Here is a 26,131-nt window from a genome sequence, read left to right as displayed (position 1 = left end):
TCAACTCTATAGCTGTGCCACTGGGGAGTCTTACTGTCGATCTGGAGGAAGAGGGAGAAACCAGCCCCAGACTGACTGTGGTCTCTGTGTGCTCTTAAGGAAAATTGCATTTGATGCAGAGAGCTACATCTGGAAATACTGTGTGTGTACCTGTCATCCTGTCATTGTACATCCCCCACTGTTGTCAGTGGTGAGGATTGGGGCTCCTTGATTACTAGTCCAGTGATGGGTCATCACAATTGGAAAGCTTGATCTACTCAAAAATACATTAAGAATTACCATTAAATTCTGCTTATTATAGGTTATATAATGTCCTCTGCCTTGCTAAAAGGAAAATGTTTGATCTATTCTTAATTGAAAGTCAGTGCCTGGATTGTATCAGCAGGAGAACTAATACCAAATAAGAGGAATAAAATTCTAAAATAAAGTACCAGTAATACAGAAAAGAGTAGGTCATTAAACAACACCCCAAAATTATTGAATACATTTCCATGTATTTATAATAAATCATTTATTAAGATATGATTGCCATAGCAGGGCTAGCCACTCAATGGTTATTTGGTCATGTCGAATAATTTCACCAAAAGTGCATTAGAATCCACCTGTGATAAGTGGGTAGAGAACCTGGTCTATTTCAATCTATGCCATGGACCCATACTAAGGGTTGGAGGGGTGTATATGCCCCTATTGGCCAGTGTGTGCATGCCATAAAGCCCAGCAGCCCTGGGTCAGTGAGATACTGTCTGACCAGTGTCCAGTTATCCAGTCTGGGTTACCTGGAATAGCTCTGTTGAGTGAAAAGCTGGACATAAAACCAATCAACCTGTCAAACATGGACTAAGAATTGCTACACTCAATGTAGTTGCACTAACAGGACACAGCTTGGAAGTGGACGGCATAATGATATGGAGGAGGCCGGACATCCTATTTATTCAAGAGACAAGATGGAAGGGTACTGCAGCAATGCCACTTGGCTCAGGATCCAGAGTCTACTATTCAAGAGGAGGAGGACAGGCTAGAAATGCTGTAGAAATTGCGGTGAGAGAAAGTCTTCAGAAGACAGTGAGGGGTATCATCAGAATTAGTGACAGACTCATGGCAGTCAGACTCTAGTGTAAGTACTGGGCACTATTTATAGTCTCAGCCTATGCCTTCCCAGCAGGTTTGTGATAGTGAGAAAAAGTGTGCATTCAGACAGCAGTTGCAGGACCTACTAGATAAAGCAGGACAACAGGAACTGGTGTTGATAATGGGCAACTTGAATGCACATATCAGGACAGACAGAACGGGATATGAGGACTGCCTGGGTCCAGGGGCAATAGGAATAAAGAAGGGCAAGCCATTCTAGAATTCTGTCTGGAAAATGGCTGTATAGTAGCCAACACATTTATTTATGTATTGATTTATGTATGTATGTATTTATTTATTTATTTATTTTGACATTTGTTAACTGGGTTTGTCCAACTGAGCCAGAGACCATTCAAAGAATAATACATACATACATTATTTATTTATTTGTTTACCGGGACAGTCCAACTGGACACATGTTCATTTACAGTGGAGGCCCAGGGAGAAAAGCTCCACATTCAGTACAGAAAAACAAATAGCTGTACAATATGATAACAATATGATCATCTATACAGAGGCAAAAAATTGACAACCGATAAAAATATAACTTTTGATACAAAAAACAAAATTAGACACTAGATACAAAATACAACTTTCTATACAGAAACAGAAATTGATACTAGATAAGTATTATAACTAACTATAGAGACAGAGACTACTTAGCAATTAATTAGTGTAAGTTTAGCATGAGCTAGTATAATAATTAGAAACTTGAGTAGAAAATAAAATTCCTGATACTATAGAAAAAAAATTACAGTGGAAATAATTGGATATGAAGCTATCTGGAGTGGTAGAAACAGTGATGATTAGGTAATGCATGGACATAGCCAGGAATTCATTAAGTATAATTTAAGTGGGTTTTTGAACAGCGTAATAGTGGAGGCAGAAGATAAAGTAGGGGGAAGGTTATTCCAGGATTTAGCTACATTATGAACTGTGACATCACTTAATTGTGGAAGCCTATGATACAAAAGCATTACATTGATACATTAAAGCATAAACTGTAACATTACTTAATTGTGGAAGCATAACAAAATATTGATACGATTTGTTAACAATAATTAAATCACATTTGAGGAAAGGAAGAAGACAGTTCATAGGTTCATATGTTCATAGGTTGGTACTAGGCTATCGACCCTAGGGCCTATACAAGCCTAGCCATACCAATTCCCTGGCTATTTATTCCCACACTATTTACTTCCCTGGACCCCTGTCTAGCAGGGCGACTGACATGATCCTGGGGTGAATTTCCTTTCTCCCATCCAATCATCAAGGTTCCTTTTGAAGAGGGCCAAAGAGGCGCTCTGCTTGACATATATGGGCAGTCTATTCCAGAGTCTAGGGAGTCTCTGGGTCAGGAAGCTATCCCTCCAGCATGTTTTGTTTATTGTGATGACAAGGTTTACATCCCTGGAGTGTGTGGCTCTGAGGGACTGGGATTTCTTAAAGTGCAGCATGTCCAACAGTTCTGGGTTTGACATGGCCTTGTATGTTAAGCAAAGATCGCCTGGGAGTAGACGATATGCGACAGAGTATAGCTGGAGTTTTTTAAGTCGGTCAGCATAGGGCATCTGCTTTAGGCCTGTGATTCTTTTAGTGAGGTATTTATGTGGCCTTTCCAGTTGTTGCAGATGTCTTGAGAGGTACCTACCAAATGGGGCATTGTATTCTATAATGGGTCTAATGAGGGATGAGTACAGTGGGACAATGACCTCCTTTTTTCTGGATGAAAATCCCTTAGTGATGAGGTGTGCCACATAGAAGGATTTTCTGACTGTTGTGGCAGTGTGGTTATTGAAGGTGAGATCACTGTCCACCTGTGTCCCTAAGTCTCTCATCACACTTTCAGTGTTTAGTGTACTGCCACCTATGTGGTAATTCACGGGTACATGTTTTTTTCCCAAAAGGGATAACTATACATTTCTTGACATTGACAGTAATAGACAGTAATCCATATCAACAGGCAGATAAAAAGAAATGTTACAGATAGAAATAAATAAGATGGGGAGAGAAATAGAAATGCATTAAGGGGGAATATGAGCAGAAGTGGTAACAAGGAAACAGACAGGAGGGAGGTTATGTAGGATCCTGGCAGGAATAGATCCACGAGTTTGAAAGGGTGTCTTTTAGAGCTCTTTTGAAGGTATTTGTGTGGGGGATAGTTCTGACACTGAAAGGATGAAAGACTTAAGATACTGAGTATCTGTAAAGAAGTTTACTAATAGTTCTTTTGGGCTTATATATGTGCAAGAGATGTTGCCCAGAGTGAGCAGGTTAGATAGTAGGTTTATTGAGGATGGAGTGAGCTATGTGAAGTTGTGATAGAAGGACTTGTTGGGGGAATTATAACCCCTGCATGCTCTTAAGTGAAAGGCAGTGGTGAGAGGTGCAAGGTTGGTTTGAAGCGACTCTATAGGTGTGCTAGCAACTTTGCAATAAATGTGTTCATGCTTGGACATTAGAATAGATTGTAAGTTGGTTAACATACAAAAGTTATAAAGGAGACTGGATGGAAGGTAAGCTTTCGCAAGTGAGAGTTTGGAGTCAAGGAGACTGAGTGGAAGCTAAGCTTTTGCATGTGAGAGTTTGGAGCCTGTCATGAGGAATTTTTTGTTCCTGTAAAGCAGACCCATTTTTTGGTGAGTTTTTTATATAATGTTGAATGTGGAGGTCAAATTTTAAATGATCATCTATGATAGTACTAAGGAGCTTTGTGTGAGATTCTACATTAATTATTGTGCTATTAAGAGATGAGATGGTAAAGGAACATTTGTGATGAGAAAAATATTTTGGAAGGAAAAGGAGAAGTTAGTTTTTCTTTGGGGGGGGAATAAGAATGAGCTGGTTGCCTGTAAGCCATCTTTCAACACAATGGTGAAAGTTTTGAGGAAGTTTGTGAAGATAAGAGAGATTGTCAGATGAGATAATTGTAGAGTCGTCTGCATATTGTATTAGACAGGAGTGACAGCAAGATGTGTGAAGGTTGTTAGCAAATATATTGAATAGTCGAGGTCCAAGTATGGATCCCTGGGGGACACCTGTTTGGATAAGCAGGAAAGGGAGAAGGACGTGAGCCACTTGACAGACTGACATCTGTTGGTAAGGTAGCTGAAGAAACACGCTAGAGTGGATGTGGAGAAACTGAGATCAGTTAGTTTTGTTAGAAGCTTAGAGTGTGAGACTATGTCAAATGCTTTTGAGAGGTTAAGAGACAGACAAGAGTCTAGTTTGTTGCTGTCTTTAGCTTCAGCAGCAGCATGAGTAAAAATATTAGGGCTGTAAGAGTACTATGGTTGAGGCAAAAGCCGTGTTGGTTTGCTGTAAGATTTTCTTAAAGAAGATTGTTGAGAAGTTGTGCATGTATGCATTTTTCAAGAATTTTAGAAATTGTAGACAGAATGTCTATGGACCTGAAAAATGAAAGAGTCAGTGGAGTTTCCTCTTTTGTGTAAGGGTATGGTATAGAATGTTTTCCAGATATCAGGAACTGTGGATTCTTGAATAGATCTGCTAGTATAGAGACTGGATAAACTACTGAGTCCATGGTGAGCTTTAGAAAGGCGCTAGATTATCAGCTGAAAGAGAACATGTCTTTAGTTTGCTGAGGAGAGATTTTATGTAAGCACTGGGGACTGGCTTAAGTGAAAAGGGGGTTTTGTCACTTGGTGGGGAATGGAGTTGGGGGATTAGTGGTGCGGTCTTTCTGGGTTAGTTTGCAGATGGAGTCAATAAAGAACGAGCTAAGAAAGGTGGCAGTTTTGAGTGCAGAGATGTTAGGGCAGGGATTAAGTGTACTGGGATTTCCAGGGTGAAGAATCTTATTGATAGAACTCCAGAATTTTTGGGAACTGGAGTGGTGGTTAGTTTGTGGCTTTTGATAGAAATGTTTCTTGTTGGTATTGACCTGCTTTTTGGTTGGTTTCTGAGTTATTTATAGTATTGAAGGTATTTAGGGAATTTGGTTTTTAGCCAGGTTTTCCAGACATTATCTCTTTTATGCATTAGAGAGTGAGTGGCTTGTGTAAGCAAGGGAGCAAAACATGATTTTACCCTTATTTTCCTTAGGGGTGCTAGGGAGTTAAGAATTTCTAGAAAGATGTGGTTGAATTTTATTGCAGCATCATTAAGGGGAAGGTTAAGGAGGAAGGACCAGTTGATGGAGGACAGTCTATTGTTAAAAGTAACAGGGTTGAAACTAGACAGCTTATGGCAGTCTTTATATTTGTGAGACCTGCACAGTTGGAGGGAGTATCTATGGATGTAGGTGGACAGGTGGTCAATTAAAGTATCAGGCAGTGTGCAGGGGTTGTGATAGAAGTTTGGATCTGATGTTATGTTCCAGTTCAGAATACAGCTGGTATTGGAGTGTTTGTCCATGTGGGTTGTGGTTGTGATTAGTTTGGAGAAGCTGTGAAGATGAATGCTGGAGTTGGGGGAGTTAGTAATTAGTGTTTTCCTATCAATGTGCACATCACCCAGGATGAGTGGTTTATTAGGGTATGGAATGGAAAATCCATGAAAGAACATGTTGGAGGATGGAGATGCTGTTACCTGGTGGGATATAAATGGCAGTGATTGCAAACTTTTTGTGTGTGTTTAAATAATTTACTATAAGGAGTTCAGCTGGGTAAAACTTAAGGATTAAGACAGATAGAGAGGATAGATTAAGTTTTTCAGTGTAGAGTATTACCAATGCATCCTCCATTTTTTGGAATTTTATTCAGGTGGAGAGTATTATAACCGGGGGGTAGGATTTCCTTATCAGAGATACATGGTTTTAGCCAGGTTTCGGATAGAGTTATAATACAGTATGTAGAGAATGTTGGGCAATCCATGATTGGAATTCAGTTGTTTTATTAAGGATGCTTTGACTGTTCATAGATAGGATGGTTATGTTTTTAGAGAAGGGGGGGGTGAAAGGGGTATGGCTGGAGGAGAAGGAGAGAGCAATGAAGGCTGGATTTGGATAGCTGGAGAGGAGTTTGGACCAGGATTGGGGTGGATATCTCCTGCTAGTAGTAAGTTTAAGGTAAGAAGAGTAAGTGGAGGAGTGGAGGAGCAAAGAATCTGGTATTTCAGTTTAGTTTTTTTTTGGGGGGGTGAGGGAGTATTTAGATCTTAAGGAGGTATGTGTAAGCGAAGTTGTATAGTGTGGGAGCTATTGAAAATGTGTGTGCTGTTTCATTATTATTTAAAGTAAGTGTGAGTGTGGGAGGTTGGTGTAAGACTGATAGTTTAGCATGATATGCAGCTGAGAGGAAAGTAATGGAGTAGTAAGGAAAATGAGAACCATGATAAGAAAAGTTATGATGATCAGAGTGGGGACTTTTATGGGTTAGGAGGATGATTAGAAGGGTAGGTAGTTAAATAGATGGTTTAGTTGGGATGGGAAAGAGTGAAGTAGAAGAAAGGTAGTATGCAGATGACAGGTAGGTGCAATTAAGTTGTTAATATAGATGTGGGAGGGGGATTGGGAATAGGGAAGTGGTATAGTTTGTGAGGAGGAGGGTAGGGTGTTTTTTTTGTAAGAAGCTATGATTGAGTTAGAGGATGGGATTGTGGATGGGAGGGTTTAATTAGGGAGAGGAAGGTGAAATGGGGAGAGGTTAGGATGAATAAAGTATAAAGTTAGAGTATGTGGGAGTGGGTGGAAATTGGAGCTAGGGTAGAGGAGCGGAGTGAGCCTGAGTGAAGTGAGGGTGAACGGAGCAGGTAGAACCAGTCCAGAGAGATTGCAACAGTAAAATACAAACTGTTACTCAGGTGAGCTCCACTCCATGCTGTGAGATGGACTATAAAACATACTCTTATCCAGAAAATTAAAAAATAATGTTTCTCACTTTGCAGAATAATACTAAAAATAAAGACTAGTTTCTTTCACTTTATAGCAGTTAAGAAGGGAAGTGAGTAAAGGCCCAAGAGAGGAGATTAAAGAGAACAGATGTGGAGGGAGGAACTAGAGTGAGTGCCCTGGCTTGGTGTTCACTCCAATGATAGCACTAGGCAAAAGGTTATTACGGTATATCACTTGAACAGCTAAAAATAAGTACTATGTAGCTAGAAGAACTCTTTAAGCAGTAAATGTTCACTTGTTTGCAGTCTGTAGGAGGGGAAATGTATGTTACAGCCAGTAAGCAGATGTAGACGCCAGTAGAGTAGTTGGACTAACTGAAGGGAAAAGGAGGGAGAGGGTTGCATAAGGAGAACGTAAATGTTAACAGGAAAATTGTACATCACACAAAAGGTAAAGCATTCAGACATCATTTCACAGTAGTAAAGCAAGTTCCAATACAAAATTACATTCCAGGTAGATAAAAATCAGTTAAGTAAATAATGTGGGAAGGAAATAGCCAGGGAATTGTTATGGTTAGGGTTGTATAGGCCCTAGGGCTGATAGCCTAGTACCAACCTATGAACCTATGAACCTATAATGTATATCAGGCAACAGTATGAACATAAAGTCATCAATTTACAATAGAACAGTCCCTAAAATCATTTAAAACTTAACTACAGCCCTACCTACTTAGTTACCAGATCTGTACATGTGATATTCCTGGATAATCTACTAACCCTCACTAGGTTTCACCACTCTTTTATGTAAATGGCCATAATGCAGCTACTTCTGTCTAACTATCGGACCATTATCTCTCTCCACTTCTATCTTTATCTCCCTTTTACCTGGACCTCCTCAATACTCCTTCATAATCTGTAACCATCTTCATCTATAATTACTTTATCTCCTCTATCTATTTACAGCAGATTCAATTTGAAAATAACTAGACTATTATAAGCTTGATATTAACTAATATTTTACTGTATTCTTGTTTAAACTGTCATGTTTTTGTTAACTGTCATGTCATTACTATTCTATGTCCATTTACTATTTTATCTATTTTCATTTAGCTTTCGATGTATGTACATTTATTATTTTTGATTACCTGTCATATTTATTACTATTCTATGTATGTATGCACATTTACTATGTAAATCTTGTATAACTGCTTTCTACTCATTGTGAAAATGGAGCATTTCCCCTTACCCTCTGTCAGAAAATATGTATTAGTGTATGTATTAGTAATATGCTTAGTGCATTTAAGGCTTGAAAAGGGTTAACACATTTATTCTATTTCACACTGCATAAATCTGTACAAATTGCAGAAGCTTTCTAACCTTGTATTGTCATAAAATATGTGCAGCTATAATCTTTGCTTATGCTTTGGAAATTTACAGGGAAGCAGATAATTTCTGCTTGTGTCAAGAAAATAATGAATAGATGTATCGCTTGTATTAATGTTATGAGACTTAGACAAGGAGTTCCGCTTGTGCTGTGAGAAAATACACAGCTGCAGAAGCTATAGATAATCAGAACAAAGACTGCTTGAAAATATGAGCTGCAATCAGCATTTGCTTGTGCCTAAGCTAGAAAAGTACCTTGAGATGTAACACATGTATTAGAACTACACAATAGAAGCTTGTAATGGGCTAGAGCTCACCAAGGCCAGGTTGTTTTTCTCAAAATGTTTTTCATAAATCCAGTCATGTCAACAGAAAATCTGAGTAACATCTGCTGTAGAACAATACTGAAATTTGTGTTTGATTACATCAACCATAGAAGGCAATGTCTTGTAGAACAGTATAAGAATAGCATACTTCCTGTTAGCAGTTAGGCAAAATCCTGTATTTGCATGTTTTTGTCTCCTTGCAGCAAGTTATTAAATTTGCCTTATCTCAACCTTACGTGTATTGGTCTTTGAAGTTTTTTCCTTTGACAGATTGGTCCTTTGGACCAGAAACCCTCACTTCGCCTCAGATTAGACAGGCCAGGTGGCTTGAAACCATACGGGGAAGAAACCACATTGGTTCTTCTTATTTGAAAAGCCCTCCGACTGAATTGTCATACAAAAGAGGCCGGCCACTTTCTGATCTGCGACTGAAGGACGGGTTTTCACTAACCAGGTGATCAATCACGAAGGCTCAGGTAAGATGAATCTACCTTTTTTTTCTGTTTTAGGTCAGGGACTAGATTTGCATTGCTGAAAGAAAAGATTACTGTCTTGTCATAGATCAGGGAAACAGAGTAGGTAGGCAGTCATTCTGAAGAGACTATAACAAAATCCGTGGTACCACGTTAAAAATAAGGAGTTACATAACGATTAAAAGGGTAGAACAAAATGGATAATAATTGCGCAAAAAGACCCCAAAATCCGCTGTTAACTGAAGACGCAAAATACATGCAGTCACAGCGTGCTGATAATATTAAATACTACTCAAAATGGGTTAATAAGTATGAATTTGATGGTAAATTAGAAAAATCCTTGCTTATCAAACTTGTCAAACAGCTTAAAACCGATTCCAAAGGTCGGGTAAAAAGCAGCGCCAATTAGGAATTCCTCAGGCACACAGGTGGATTGAGGAAGTAAACCGTAGGGAACAAAAGAACAATAATTCAAAAACAATGTTTTTAGATAAGGAGGACAATAACTTAGTAATAGCATCGGCCCCTCCGCCTCCCTTACCAGAATATGAAGCAAGTGAACAAGTTAGTCCACCCCCACGATATCCTGCTGTCACTGTAAATAGAGACACTACAAAAGCAAAACCGTTTATTAGAGATCCCATCGAGATCAGGTCTCGAACACGGGCAGGTAACTCAAAAGGGGACATTGAATTATATCAAATGGGTAGGAATTCATGATCTATGAGTGAAGAAGAAATATGCCCACTTATAGAAGTACCTAATCCTCAGGCAGGGCAAGAAGGTCAGGACCCAACTATTCTAGTGTATAGACCCTGGACTCCGGAAGACATCCGGAAAGCCACTGAGGGAATTCCCCATCCAAAAGTTAATTTTAGAAAGTTTTTAGAAGATTTACAGGGAATGAGGCTAAGTTATAATTTAAACGGAGAAGAGGTAGAAAAAGTAGTCAGACAAACTGTGGGACCAGATTGGCACATGATTAGTGGCAACTGGAATCCCCGTGACGCTGCACACAGACCCCTCCCACATAGCAGCTCAGAACTAGACAACAGAGTAAAAGGTCTTACAGACCGCATCTCTGAGAAATGGAAGCCTAGGGCAGACTGGACTTGCATTAATCAATGCATCCAACAAGTAGATGAAACTATTGACAGATATTATGCCAGACTGTTAGAATGTTTTAATAACCATTGTGGAATGCAGGTTCCCGAAGATCAGACACAAGATTCCCCATATGAGCAGCGGTTAAAGAATGCATTTTTGAAAGGCAGCATTGCACCCATAAGCAGTTTTATTACAAAGCACATGGTAGATCATCGTACAAGCAGGTTACAGTCATTACTTGAATATGCTAGGCATGCGAAAGGCATTTTAATAGCAAAAAGAAAAAGAAAGCCCAAGTATTTTCTGTAGAAGATGGAGCAGAAGTTTATGTAGTACAGTCCGGGAAAAAGGGCAAGAGAAATGCCCAGGGAAACAAACAATCTAATCAGCGATCAGAGGACTTTGAAGGGCAAAAGAAAAGGGGTGAATGTTTTAAATGCGGTAAAAAAGGATACTTGGCAAGGGATTGCAAGAAAAACAAAAAGACAACCATGGAAGACAAGGAGGGTGAGGACTGACTATATGATAGTCAAGAATCACTAGAAGGGGATAGCAGAGAAAGGACAAATGAGAATGTGATAGAAGGAGTAGAAGATGTGACAGAAGAAATAGAGGAAGTGCAGGAAGTTACGGATAGTGAAGAAAATGAAATATTGGATTTAGCTTTATTGAGCTTAGAGCTCTATTTAGCAGACACAAAACCAGAAGTTGCACTCATGGTAGAAGGGAGGGAAGTCAAATTCTTGTGTGACTCAGGGGCATTACGGACTCTGATACATCCCTCCAAACTGCCAGAGAATTCAGAGTCACCTGATTACATACTAGTAAAAGCAGCTAATGGACAGCTATATCGGGAGCCCCTCTCCCATAATATTGCAATAACTGATCCTGTTTCAGGATTGACCCAGAAAAGCAAAATTGTTGTTTCTGCAAAATGCCCAGTAAACCTCTTGGGCAGAGACCTTATGCAGCTATTTGGTATAGCAGTAGTTCCGACTATGCAGGGTATGGAAGCACAGCGACAAATTGATACCTTTGCAGTGCAATCGGAGGGTGAAATGTTCTATTGGTACAGCCAGGACTTGGTTACGACTGGTCCAGGGGCAGTGACTGAAGAGTTGATGAACGTAGCCATCAGCAAGTTCCCCTCCCTTGACATTGATAAACAACATTTGTTGCACTGTACGCTGTATTATTGTAACACGCCAGGACCTGATAAGGAATATGAGCAAGAATTCTTTAGAAATCGTGCAAACAGATTGATATTATGTAATCTGTACTGGGACATGGAAGGGAACAGTGTAGCCAGCTGTTCATTGCCCCAGGAGTATTTTGCACTCTATAAATCTAATCGATTACCACATGTTAGCTTAACTAAGGACAAGAATGTAAAATGGGTAGACTTAGGAGAAAAAGTCACGAGATGGGAAAAGCAGACAGAGTTAGAACTGTCAGAACAGGGAATACAAATGCAGAAGTTGAATTGGATAACTCAGACCCACCCAGCCGTGCACTTGCAGTCTAGCAAGGATAGCTGAATAGCACTCCTATTAAAGGAGGAAGAGAATGCCTTACAGAATATACCAGAAACTCTCTGGTCAACAGGAAAGTAAGATGTAGGACTTATTCGTACAGCGGGACCAGTTACTATCACACCAAAGTCAGCATTTAGACCACAGAAAAGACAGTATCCCCTGAGAAAAGATGCAGAGGTAGGAATTAAACCTATTATAGCAGCTTTACTTAAGGAAGGGGTACTGGTGAAATCTCCTGATTCACCATGTAACACACCCTTATTTCCTGTTAAGAAAGCGAATGGAGAATGGCGTATGGTCCAAGATTTACAAGCTGTGAAGGACGCAGTAATACCAAGGGCACCTACAGTGCCAGACCCACATACCCTTTTGAATGATTTAAAACCTCAACAGAAATATTTTTCTGTGGTAGATATCAGCAATTTGTTCTTTTCGATACCGATACACCCTGACAGCCAATATTGGTTTGCATTCACATTTCAGGGGAAAAGGTATACATATACGTGACTACCGCAGGGATATTGTGAAAGTCCAACAATATTCTCACAAGAAATGGCAAGCAACTTGGTGGGATTTACCCCACCAAGAGGCAGTCAGATTTTACTTTATGTTGATGATATCCTGCTGGCGGCCCCCACCCAGCAAGATTGCAAAGAAGATACCATAGCGCTATTACAATTTTTACCCACTGAAAGATATAAAGTAAACAAAAATAAACAGCAGCTTTGGAAAAAACAAGTTAAATACCTAGGATATGTAATATCCAAAGAGGGTAGGACATTAGATGAGGACAGAAAAGTAGCGATTTTGCAAGCACCAAAACCCACTACCAAGAAGGAAATTATGTCCTTCCTGGGTACGACTAATTTTTGCCAGAGCTGGATTCCAAACTATGCCTTGGAATCTGCACCACTGACTAACATGATATATAAAAAGCCTATGGCAGCACAGGATTTGTTACAATGGACACCAGAAGTAGAATCTGCTTTCTGCAAACTGAAACAGTTAATAGCGTCCTCATTCATTTTAGGATTACCAAACTATCATAAACGTTTTTTCCAAACTGTAGATTGTAAGCAAGGTTATATGACATCAGTGTTAACACAGCAGCATGGGAACAAGCAACACCTATTGCTTATTATTCATCACAACTAGACCCAGTGGCACGGTCTTTACCCCACTGTGTACAAGCAGTAGTTTCAAGTGCAATGGCAGTACAGGCTTCGGCCTCAGTAGTTTTGTTCCACACTCTCACATTGAGAGTGCCTCATGCAGTCACGATTATTTTACTGCAAGAGAAGGTAGCATATCTTTCCCCTACTAGGCATCTTTCCTGTATGACTATATTGTTGAGCCAACCTCATATGACAATTGAACGATGCATGACTTTGAACCCTTCTATCTTGCTCCCAACCCCTGCAGATGGCACACCACACAGCTGCCTGCAGGTGATTGAGCAAAATACACTGCCTAGAAAAGATCTCACGGATGTCCCCTTGGATGATGCCGAGGTGACATACTACGTGGATGGCTCATGCAAAAGTGGTCCTGCAGGACAGAACCTAGTAGGATATGCAGTAGTTTCTGATACTGAGATTGTAGAAGCAAAACCTTTACCACACAATTTATCTGCACAGGCAGCAGAATTGATTGCCTTGACACGGGCATGTACCCTAGCAAAGGGTAAATGTGTGAACATTTTTACTGATAGCCAGTATGCTTTTTCTACTGTACATGTTTTTGCGCAACAGTGGAAAAATCGAGGAATGATAACATCTACTGGCAATCCAATCAATCATGCACAGTTTATTTTAGATCTTTTAGAATCTATTCAGTTCCTTCAGAAAATAGCTATTTGTAAATGCACAGCTCATACCAAGCAACTGGATAGGATTTCAAAAGGTAATGCGAGAGTTGATACAGCTGCATAACAGGCAGCTTCAGAAGTATTTCTTTTGAATGAGGAATTACAACCCTCTGAGATTTTAGACTTAGAAATGTTAAAGACAATGCAGACACTTACTATGCAGGCTGAAAAACAAAGCTGGGTAAAACGAGAAGCAATTCTCGAAAAGGGGCTAAAGAAGGGAAACCAATATTACCATCTAATTTGTTTAGATATGCAGCTTTGTTGAGCCATGGGCAATGCCATGTCTCAACAGGGGGGATGGTACAGCTGGTAAAATGAGTGTTCACGACATATGGATTCTTAAACTACTCTAAAAAATTTTGTTTAATGTGCCACGTTTGTAACAAACATCATGCACAAGGGGCATTAAAGCCCAAGCAAGGGAGTTTCCCTACACCACCGTATCCATTTCATACTATCTGTATGGATTTCATAGAATTGAACAAATGTGAAAATAAGAAGTATTGTCTTGTCATTATAGATATGTTTTCCAGATGGGTGGAAGCCTTTCTGACAAAAAATCCAGATGCGGCTACCGTAGCAAAAATCTTCGTTAAAGAAATCATCCCTAGATTCGGTATTCCGGAAAGGATCTACAGTGACAATGGCACACACTTTGTAAACCAAACCATACAACAGTTAAGTAAACATTTTGGTATTTCTTTAAAAAATCATTGTGCATATTATCTGCAATCTGCAGGGTTAGTTGAGAGGCATAATGGGAATTTAAAGAGTAAGCTAAGAAAGTTAATAGCAGAAACAAAGAGAAATTGAGTGTACTGTCTGCTCCTGGCACTGTTGAGCATGAGAACTGTTCCAAATGCAAAAGGATTGACTCCTTTTGAAAAACTATTTGGAAGGGCTTATTTTATACCTCAATGGAAACCTCTCATGCCCGCAGACCAGGAAGCCGACTGTACACTAGCAGAGTATATGAGAAATTTGAATTCTAAACATCTGTTGCAGTCAAATTCTGTTTCAGATAAAGAACAAACCAGGACCAAACCCACTGATGGACTTTTTCCAGAAATGGTTTGGGGGGTGGGGTACTATCCTAATGAACATCCTGATTGACATTTGTGTAGGAATGATCCTACTGGGAGTATGTGCTTGCTGTGGCATCCCCTGCATGAAAAGACTGATTAAAGACTTTATAGACATGTCATTTTCTGAAACCTTATATCAAAGTACTGAGTCTGAAGAACTGTTAAAAGATTGAAAATGCTTTCATAGGTTTAAATTGAATGACTCTCTTAACTGCAAATCCTAAGTGGGAAGAGGTTAGGAGAAGAAAAAACTGTTTATGCTTATTTTGAAAGCAGAATAAAAGTATTAAAAGAGGGGAAATGTCAGAAAAATATGTATTAGTGTATGTATTAGTAATATGCTTAGTGCATTTAAGGCTTGAAAAGGGTTAACACATTTATTCTATTTCACACTGCATAAATCTGTACAAATTGCAGAAGCTTTCTAACCTTGTATTGTCATAAAATATGTGCAGCTATAATCTTTGCTTATGTTTTGGAAATTTACAGGGAAGCAGATAATTTCTGCTTGTGTCAAGAAAATAATAGAATAGATGTATCACTTGTATTAATGTTATGAGACTTAGACAAGGAGTTCCGCTTGTGCTGTGAGAAAATACACAGCTGCAGAAGCTATAGATAATTAGAACAAAGACTGCTTGAAAATATGAACTGCAATCAGCATTTGCTTGTGCCTAAGCTAGAAAAGTACCTTGAAATGTAACACATGTATTAGAACTACACAATAGAAGCTTGTAACGGGCTAGAGCTCACCAAGGCCAGGTTGTTTTTCTCAAAATGTTTTTCATAAATCCAGTCATGTCAGCAGAAAATCTGAGTAACATCTGCTGTAGAACAATACTGAAAGTTGTGTTTGATTACGTCAACCATAGAAGGCAATGTCTTGTAGAACAGTATAAGAATAGCATACTTCCTGTTAGTAGTTAGGCAAAATCCTGTATTTGCATGTTTTTGTCTCCTTGCAGCAAGTTATTAAATGTGCCTTATCTGAACCTTATGAGTATTGGTCTTTGAAGTTTTTTCCTTTGACACCCTCCATTGTAAACAGGTCCTGTATCCAGTAAGACTTTCCCTGTAAACAATAACAATAAATAAATAAAATTGTGCAATACATTATAATTCTTCTGCTACATGGTCCACACATGTGCCTGGCTATTCATTCTTTAAATCTATGACAATACTTCTAACTGAAACCATATTTGATTATGTGAATGATGAGGATTAGGGAGACACACCCCGAACTTTGACGACATTATAAACAAGTCCTATGCAAGCCACTTTCAGAAACATAATATAGTTATAGGGAATTCAATCTGAACCATAGATATCATTAGAAATAGCTGACATTTAAAAAAATAGATGATAGATAGTCATATTACGAGAGTTAGGTATGGAATGCCAAGTCTGTATGCATGTACATGTTGGAGCATACATGCATGCAACCATGTGGTGAGTGTTTCTGTCAGTGTGAAGAAGTGTCTGGGACTTGTTTGTGCATGACTTGATGCATAAGTGTGTGTGTGTGTGTGTGTGTGTGTGTGTGTGTGTGTGTGTGTGTGTGTGTGTGTGTGTGTGTGTGTTGCCTAGCTGTCACATTACAGGAGCTAGGTAGGGGATGTCAAGTGTGTATGCATATACATGTTGGAGCAGGAATGCAGTCACATGGATAAGGGTTTCTGTGAATGTGAACAAGTGTAGTGTGTGGGCTTGTTTGTGCGTGATTTGATGCACAAGTATTTGTGTGTGTGTGTGTGTGTGTGTGTGTGTGTGTGTGTGTGTGTGTGTGTGTGTGTGTGTGTGTGTGTTTGTGTGAGTGCTCATGTGTTTGTGTGTGTGTGTGTGTGTGTGTGTGTGTGTGTGTGTGTGTGTGTGTGTGTGTGTGTGTGTGTGTGTGTGTGTGTGTGTGTGTGTGTGTGTGTGTGTGTGTGTGTGTGTGTGTGTGTGTGTGTGTGTGTGTCTGCGTAGGTCGTCACATTACAGGAGCTAGGTAGGGGATGTCAAGTGTGTATGCATATGCATGTTGGAGCAGGCATGCAGTCACGTGGATGAGGGTTTCTGTGAATGTGAACAAGTGTAGTGTGTGGGCTTGTTTGTGCATGATTTGATGCACAAGTATTTGTGTGTGTGTGTGTGTGTGTGTGTGTGTGTGTGTGTGTGTGTGTGTGTGTGTGTGTGTGTGTGTGTGTGTGTGTGTGTGTGTGTGTGTTTCTGCCTAGGTGGTCACATAACAGGAGTTAGGTAGGGGATGTCAAGTCTGTATGCATGTGAATGTTGGAGCAGGCATGAAGCCAAGTGAATGAGGGTTTTTGTGAGTGTGAAGAAATGCGTGGGCTTGCTTGTGCATGACTTGAGCATGTGTAGGGCTGCACGTGTATGTTTGCCTATGCTACCATACTGCACGGGCTGCTAAAGAGAGCACTAACACTGTCAAAGTCTGACAGAATGGTGTTTGACACAGTGATATGTTAAAGAGCCAAGGCTCCTGAGCCAGAGGAAACCACAACCCAAGCTGCGGAAGCCCTTACAAATGCCTTCTATGAACACCTCCAGGACTGCATGGATCAGGCAATCCCAAATAAAACCAAGACTCTTTCCACAAAGGGCAAACGTCCAGTCTCGTGGACCCCAGCCATTAACAAACTTTACAATAAGAGGAGAAAGCTATTACATGATAGAACAAAATCCATAAAAGGGAAGTCACCCCTGATCATTATTAGTAAAAAGATATGAGCACTCATAAAATCAACTAAGGCCAATTTTGAGAGAAAAATTGCCATGGATTCAAAGGACAATCATAAGGCCTTTTTCAGCTATGTTAGGAACCTGGGTGGAAACTCCCAGATATGCTCAGAATTAGTCCAAAATGATACAAAATCACTGAACCCACAGACATTGCCAACATACTGGCAGACAGGTTCAGTGCAAACTTCACCCTCTCCCCTAAAGGAGAGATAACTATCCCAGCCGAGTGTAGCCTCCCGGACATCTCAAATGCGCAGGTGAAAGCTGCTCTCTAAAGCTAAAACACAGCATCAATGGGACGGATGGTGTCCCCGGCTGTGTGCTACAAGCTAAATGAGGAATTAAACCGCACATAAGGCAGCTGTTTAATCTCAGCCTTACCACAGGATCGTGCCCAAGGAGTGGCGTGCGGCAACTGTGGTCCCACTCCACAAAGGCGCCGCTACGGACGCTGGTAATTACCGCCCCATAAGCTTAACAAGTCTAGAGTGCAAAGCTATGGAGAGGATCATAATGGAGCTCATAAACAAAGATATAGGGGACTTGCAGACATTGGACCCGACCCAGTTTGGCTTTGTCAAGGGAAGATCATGCCTTTTGGACTTGGTGACTTCTTGAAACAGTCACCAAGGCCATTGATGAGGAAAGGCAGTCCATACAGCCTACCTTGACCTTGCAAAACACAATACCCACTCGGGTATTGTAGAAAAACTTACCAGCTTAAATGTAAACCCATATGTCACAAGATGGGTTGCAAACTGGCTTAAGGACAGAACCCACAGGGTTAGAGTTGCTGGTGCTGTGTCAGACTCCAAGCGGTCACAAGTGGTGTCCCACAGGGCTCGTCCTTGGCCCCTATTGTTTGGCATCTACTTCTCAGAAGTACAGGCCAACATGGGAGGACTTTGGCTGACAAAGTTTGCAAGAGACTGCAAACTGGGCGCCATAGTGGAAAGTGCATCGGACCCCGATACCCTTCAGAAGGGACTCACGAAACAGATAGCTGGTGCCAGAGCCATGGCCTGAAGTTAAGCGCCAAAAATGTATAGTCATACCCTTCGGGAAAAACAAGGTAACCCCAAGCTACCATATAGGTGGCAATCCACTAAGCACAGAAGAGGTTATCAGGGACCTGGGGACCCAGGTTGACAGTGGCTTTTCTTTTGACACTCACGTTGCTAAAGTGGTTAGAAAGACCTTCTACATTGCCCACCTGATCATGAAGGATTCACATCCAGATCTAGTGAGGTCATGGTTCCCTGTACTCTTCACTTATCAGACCAATGATCGAGTACAATGCCCCATTCGGGATGTATCTCACCCGACATCTGCAGCAATTGGAGAGACCCCAAAGTTCCTCACCAAAAGGATAAAGGGACTCCAAAATCTGTCATATGCTGCCAGATTGAAGAAACTCCAGCTCTATTCAGTCACATACCGTCTGCTCAGAGGTGACATGTGCCTGACATACAAGGCCATGTCCAACCCGAATTAATGGACATGCTCCACCTCAAAAAATCCAAATCCACCAAAACCACTAGAGCAAGCGACTTAAACCTTAGCACGGATATAAATAGGATGTGCTGGAGGGATAGATTTATCACTCAGAGACTCCCTATGCTGTGGAATAAAATCCCGGTTCATGTGAGGCAGAGCACCTCGCTGACTCTGTTCAAGAGAAATCTAGACCTGTGGATGGGAGATCGTAGGTTTACCCCAGGAATCATCTCTGTGTCACTGCTGGACAGAGGCACAACAAACTAATGGGCACAGTATTTTTTCATATAAGGGGTGGCGTAAGCCACAAAAATTTGGGCTAGGCTTATAAATGCCTTAGGGCAGATAGCCTAGTATAAACCTATGAACCTATGAACTAATTAAGCCCTACACCACCACTAGAGCCCTGAGATCTAGCAACCAAAATCTCATTCAAGTAATTAGACATAAAAATGAAGCAGGTAAATCTCTCTTTGCCTGCACAACAGCACAAACCCGGAACTCACTCCCAAACAATATAACCAGCACTACTTCTTGCACCCATTTCAACCAGCACTACTTCTTGCACCCATTTCAAACACCTCTTGAAATCCTACTATTCTAATATCTGGCTCTGCTCTTGCTATACCCCAGGGTAGCAACATCTATGCTTAGTTGCAAGGACTATGCTACACTACAACATTTTCCTTTACTGAGCTCTACTGCTATCCCACAGATTCATCCTAACATTTCATTAATCTAACAGCAGTAAACATTCCAACACTTGTACTGTTCTGTACTATATCCCTTACCTGAAAAACACTCTAATCAGTTTCTACTACATTGGCATAGCTGGGACTCATAGCAATTCCCATAGACATAACATGTGCAAAATGAAATTACCAATTCAGCAAGCACAGTATAATTATGATGTAAAATAATATTTCATTATTCAAAAAGCATTGATGTGAGCATAAATACTGTTTGAACCACAATAGTCCTAAGTGATGTAGTACAGCTGAATATAAATTCTGCATCTCTGCTGTTACTAAAAAGTATTCAGTTTACATTTAAATTCCTTGATTTGGAAATGCAATCTGCTGAATCAAAAATACTTTATTGGGTATTCATAGTAATTTGCTTACGTCTATACTCTAGCAGTAAAGCTATGGCTTTTAGTTGAGAAACAGCAAAATAAACTAAGTACAAGGTATATAATTTTCTTATGAACTTTAGCCTGCCTTCATTTCTCTTATTTTATACTTTTAAACACATTTGAAATAACTATGAAACTTTCTGATGTCATTTCTAATGACAACCCTTAGTCAGCTGATTTGATTTCAAAAACTGACAAAGGAAAAATGGTAAAAAATTAAACATCAATAATTTGCTGATTAGCATACCCAGAATGCTATGCTTCAGCTTAGACTTGCACTTTGAAACTTTTACCAGTAACAGAATTTTAGATTTCAAGTCTCGGTACCCCTAGCTACTCTGTTGGACAGTTCTTCCAGTCTTTTCTATGTTGCTGTTATGTGAATTTGAAATGACTTGACTTTACAATGATGTGAACATTATTATCATTGTTTACCCAGTAGGTTCATACATTCATAGGTACTTACGAGGCTCCTGATCTATGAGTATCATAAGAAGCCTAGCCTTAAATTCCCAGGGCAGAATTTTAGCCCTTATAGTTTCTGTACGAATAACCCAGAGAGAGGTAGCACAAGGATGTACTGAATCATTTACTTGTTGCCTCTTTCCACAAGGGGCATGGGTGCTAAGCCAGTGGTGAATTTACGGTTTATCATCCAGTCATCCAAATATCATTGGAACAGACTAAGAGAGGTACTTTGCTTTATTAGCAGTGGAGCACTAGTCTCAATAATACATATCTCCAACATGTCCTGTTTATGGTGAAAAACAGACTAAGATCCCTAGTTTACGCTATCACTGGGCTTTCAAACATGTCTGACAGGATAAGGTCTGCTGGGGTCTATATGTAAGACTGACGTTATCTCTTAGTAGCCTGTATGATGCCAAGAAGAGGGACAAAACTTTGAGACAGTCTGCATAATTGTTATGGTTTAGACCCTTGATCTTGTTTTTAGTGCAAAAGCACTGTGGTCATTCCAGTTGTGCCAAGTGCTTGGACAGGTATATAATGAAAGAGGCATTTTACTCAGTGATCAGCTTAATTTGTGTGCCTAGTACAGTGGAGTGATTACATCCCTGGACCTGGACACCATGCATATACATATAAGATGTGTTATGAAAAAAGGCTTTCTTACAGTAATGGATATGCAGTGATCAAAGGGCAGTTTATTGCCAGCATAGGTCCACAGAAACATATGTGATCAACTTTCAGGGATATGTTGTCAATGTAATACCTACAAAATTGCCCATGCTTTCCAAAGGATATTATTACACATTTCTTGGCATTTAGTTTTAGTCCATAGTCTTGACACTGGCTAGTTGTTTGGGAAAGACTTTCATGAAGAATTGTGATACTCTCTGGGGACTTTATGATAGCACTACTTTTACAGTCAATAGCAAACTTAGTTAACCATGAACATTTAACACTTGCTTTGACCCCTGAGAAGTAAATGCTAGAGAGGAGTGGCTCATGGACTGAACCCTGGGGTACATTGCTAGTGATGGGTCTTTTGGTGGAGGTAGGGCCACCCACCCTAATTCCCTTTGTTCTATTTGTGAGCCAATATGCTATTGAGTGAGTTTCTTAAGGGTTTAAATTTAACTGGGAAAGATTAACTAAGATGTGTGAATGTTGAATAGTATTGAAAGCCATTTTGAGGTTTAGATATACAGTGTGTACTGATTTGTCCTCATCCAGAATAAGTAGGCAGAATCTTTCCTTAATGAATCTCAACTTGCTTGTATCAATAGTTTGTAAGTTACCTATGCACTTATTTATTAACTCCATTTTGGACCCTTTATATAACCTTACAAATTAGGCTGGACAGGCATATGGGTCTATAATTACTTGGGTCAGTTCACCAGCTACCTTTGTGTAAAGGGTTGTCCTTCATTCAGCTGGCAAAAAGGCTGTTTGAAGGCTGATATAGAATAGCCTCTGTAATGGGGTCAGACAGTCTTGTTTCAGACTGATTAATAGGTAGCCTGGTATGTTATACAGTCCCATGAAAGAAGTGTTTGGGGATTTGGTAATGACTTGAGGAATTGTTTTTGGGAGATTTGAGGTGGAGAAGTAGATGTGAGTATGTGAATTAGGAATATAGAATGAGAGTAAAAGTGAATTGTGAACTAAATTTCTCTCCTAGTAGACTGACCATGTCCTCTAGTTGTTAGCATTATATATATGATTTAATTATTATCAAACCTGCGTATGTAAGCTTCTTTTCATGTTATGCTTTCTCTGTTTCTTTAGGGTCTATATTATATTCTCGAAAGCCAACAATGTTGAATCTGACATTGTCGACATGAGAATATCGAACGCTCAGAATCTTGAGCTTGTAAACGGAAATCTCCATAAGGGGAGATTTCCATTTAATGCAATATAGTGCGGTCTCAGAGTTGGTATGTTTAAGTAGTGAGTGGTGTGGGGTGCAGCTCCCCATGTGGGGGATGCAGAGGGGCTTGCCTCCCTGATTAAACCCGTTAGGGTACTTTTTTCATTTTTTTTGTCTTTTTATAAGTTCGATGTTTGAAGACATCAACCATATGGTGTCGACCATATGTTGTTCGATGTTTTCAAACGTCGATCTTATAATATAGACCCTTTCTTTAATTGCAATGATAAAAACATTTCATAGGTTCACAGGTGTTTACTAGGCTAACAACCACAAGGGCCTTTTGAAGCATAGCCATGCATCCCAGATCACTGAACAAGTTCTGATACCCTTGATAAGTGTAAGAATGGACCTGGGAGATGAACTATTTGCAGGTTACCAGTGTCCATTAGAGACATAGATGCCAAACCAGGGATGAATTTCTGGTTTCCCATCCAATTGTCCAAGTTGCACTTGAATTGGGTTAGGGAGGAACTCTGCTTCACATGGATGGGGAGCCTGTTCCATAGACTCATTAGTCTCTGGGATACATACATATCTCTCCAGAAGGTCTTATTTATATCACAGGCGAGGTTTAAGTCTTTAGAATGGGTAAGTCTGGTGCTGTTTGTTTTGTGGATATGCAGGAGGTCCATCAAAATGGGGTCTGACAATGCCCTGTATGCCAGGCATGGATCTCCCCTCAAAAGCCTGCAGGAGACAGAATATAGGGATAGGGCCTTGAGGCTGTCTGCATAGGACATTTTACTTATGCCCTGTATTCTTTTCATGAGGAAACTCTGGGGATGTTCCAATCATTGAATATGCCTGGTGAGGTACATACCAAAGGGGGTATTGTACTCAGTGATAGGTCTGATGAATGCCACATACAGTGGAACAATGACTTCCTTGGACTTAGATGCCATACCTTTGTTTATAAGTTGTGCAACATAGATTGATTTCCTCACCACTGTAGACATGTGATAGTCAAAGGCTAGATTACTATCTATGTGTGTCCCTAAGTCCCTGACTACTGGGTCAGTTTTAAGGGGTGTGTTGCCAATATGATTGTTATCAGGGATGGATGACTTCCCAAAATATACTATTATACATTTCTTGGCATTTAGTTTTGATCCATGGCTCTGAAACCAATTGCTTGTCTGTGTCAGCCCCTCCCGGAGAACATTTGTCAGTGTGAGATTCAGTGACAGCTCCTAATTTGTAATCATCTGCAAATATAGTCAGCCAGAGACCATTGACATCGGCCTTGACTTCTGAGAAGTAAATGCCAAAAAGGACCTGTCCAAGGACTGATCCCTGAGGGACTCCACTTTTGACTGGCATCTTTGTAGAGATGGACTCCCCAATTCTAAATTCCTGAGTCCTGTCTGTGACCATTTGGCTATCCACTGGGTGACCTAAGAGTTTGTACCTAACCTATTGAGTTTGTCAACAATGCCCAAGTGGGGTATTGTGTCAAGTACCTTGGCCAGGTCAAGGTAGGCAGTGTGAATGATTTTGCCCTCATCCATTGCTTTGATGACCTTCTCAAAGAAGTCCAGCAGTTTGAGTAGGTTCATAGGTTCATAGGTTGATACTAGGCTATCTGCCCTAGGGCATTTATAAGCCTAGCCAGAGTGTGTTTGGCTTTTGCCACCCTTTTAGATTAGTTGACTGTGCCTCTGTATAGTAGGTCATAGAAGGTAGCCCTTTTAAGGTTAGTTTACTGTACCTCTGTCAAGCAGGGACACAGAAGAGATCCCAGGGGTAAACTTACGATCTCCCATCCACTCGTCAAGATTTCTCTTGAAGAGGGTCAGTGAGGGGCTCTGCCTAACATGGATTGGGATTTTGTTCCAGAGTGAGGGGAGCCTCTGGGATATGAATCTGTCCCTCCAGCATGTCCTATTTATTTCTGTGCTGAGGTTCAAGTCCCTGGAGCATGTAGCTCTAAGGGATTTGGATTTCCTGAGGTGAAGCATGTCCATTCATTCTGGGTTGGACATGGCTTTATACGTCAGACACAGATCGCCTCTGAATAGGTGGTACACAACTGAGTAGAGCTGGAGTTTCTTTAGCCGAACTGCATAGGGCATCTCTTTGAGCCCCTTGATCCACTTGGTGAGATACCTTTGGGGTCTTTCCAGTTGCTGAAGGTGTCGGTTAAGGTACATCCCAAACAAGGCATTGTACTCAATTATGGCCCTGATAAGTGATGAGTAGAGGGGCACAATGACCTCTCTTGATCTAGATGTGAACTCTTTCATGATAAGGTGGGCTATATAGAAGGTCTTTCTAAACACTTTGGCAACGTGATTATCAAAGGAGAGATTGCGATCTACTTGGGTCCCCAAGTCCCTAATTACTTCTTCCGTACTTAATGGATTACCACCTATGTGGTAATTTGTGGGCACTTTGTTTTTCCCAAAGGGAATGACTATGCACTTTTTGGCATTTAGCTTTAGGCCATGGCTCTGGCACCAGTTATCCGTCTCTGTGAGCCCCTTTTGGAGGACGCTTGTGTCAGCCAGAGAGTCGATTACAGCACCCAGTTTGCAGTCATCTGGGAACTTGGTCAGCCATAGTCCACCCGTGTTAGCCTGTACCTCGGAGAAATATATACCAAACAAGAGAGGTCCCAGGACTGAGCCTTGTGGGATACCACTTGTAACTGTTTTAGAGTCTGACATGGCACCTACTATTCTGACCATGTAGGTTCTATCCCTGAGCCAGTTTGCAACCCATCTTGTGACATAGGGGTTGATATTTAAGCTGGTGAGCTTATTTATGATGCCCGAGTGGGGTATTGTGTTGAAGGCTTTTGCGAGGTCCAGGTAGGCTGTGTGGACTACCTTCCCTTCATCTATGGTTTTGGTAACTGTTTCAAAGAATTCAACCAGATTCAAGAGGCAAGATCTGCCCTTAACGAAGCCGAATTGGGTGGGATCCAGTGTCTGGAGGTTCCTAATGTCTTTGTTTATGATTTCCATGATGATACACTCCATAGCTTTGCAGACCAGGCTAGTCAGGCATATAGGGTGAAAGTTTCTGGGGTCTGTTGTGGCACCACCTTTGTGGAGTGGGACCACTGTTGCTGTATGCCATTCCTTGGGTACATATCCTGTAATAAGGCTGTGATTGAACAGTGACTTTATATGAGGGTTTACTTCTTCTTGGAGCTATTGTAAGACGCAGCCTGGGACACCGTCTGGTCCCATTGATGCTGCGTTTTTTGCTTTGGAGAGGGCAGATCTCACCTGTGCATCTGTGATCTCAGGAAGGCTACACTCTGTTGGGATAGACATTTACTGTTTTGGGGGGGAAGGAGGAGAGAGGTTTTCACTGAACCTTTCTGCCAGGATGTTGGCAATGTCTGTGGGTTTAGTGTATTTTTTGTCATTTTGCACTACTTCAGAGCATACCTGGGAGTTGCCTCCCAAGTTTCTGACATAACTAAAGAAGGCCTTGTGATTATCTTTAGTGTCTTGTGCAATTTTTCTTTCGAAGCTGGCCTTAGATGATTTTATGAGGGATCGTAGTTTCTTGCTAGTACTGATCAGTGATCAAGATCCCTTTTTGGGATTTTGCTCTGTCATGTAGCAGCTTTCTCCTTCTGTTGTATAGCTTATTTATGGCCGGGGTCCACCAGACAGGTCTCCTGCCTTTGGAGGAGTGAGTCTTGG

This window comes from Protopterus annectens, chromosome 7.part0 (assembly GCF_019279795.1).
Source record: "Protopterus annectens isolate FY-2018-M chromosome 7.part0, PAN1.0, whole genome shotgun sequence".
NCBI lineage: Eukaryota > Metazoa > Chordata > Ceratodontiformes > Protopteridae > Protopterus > Protopterus annectens.
This window is presented reverse-complemented; position numbering follows the sequence as displayed.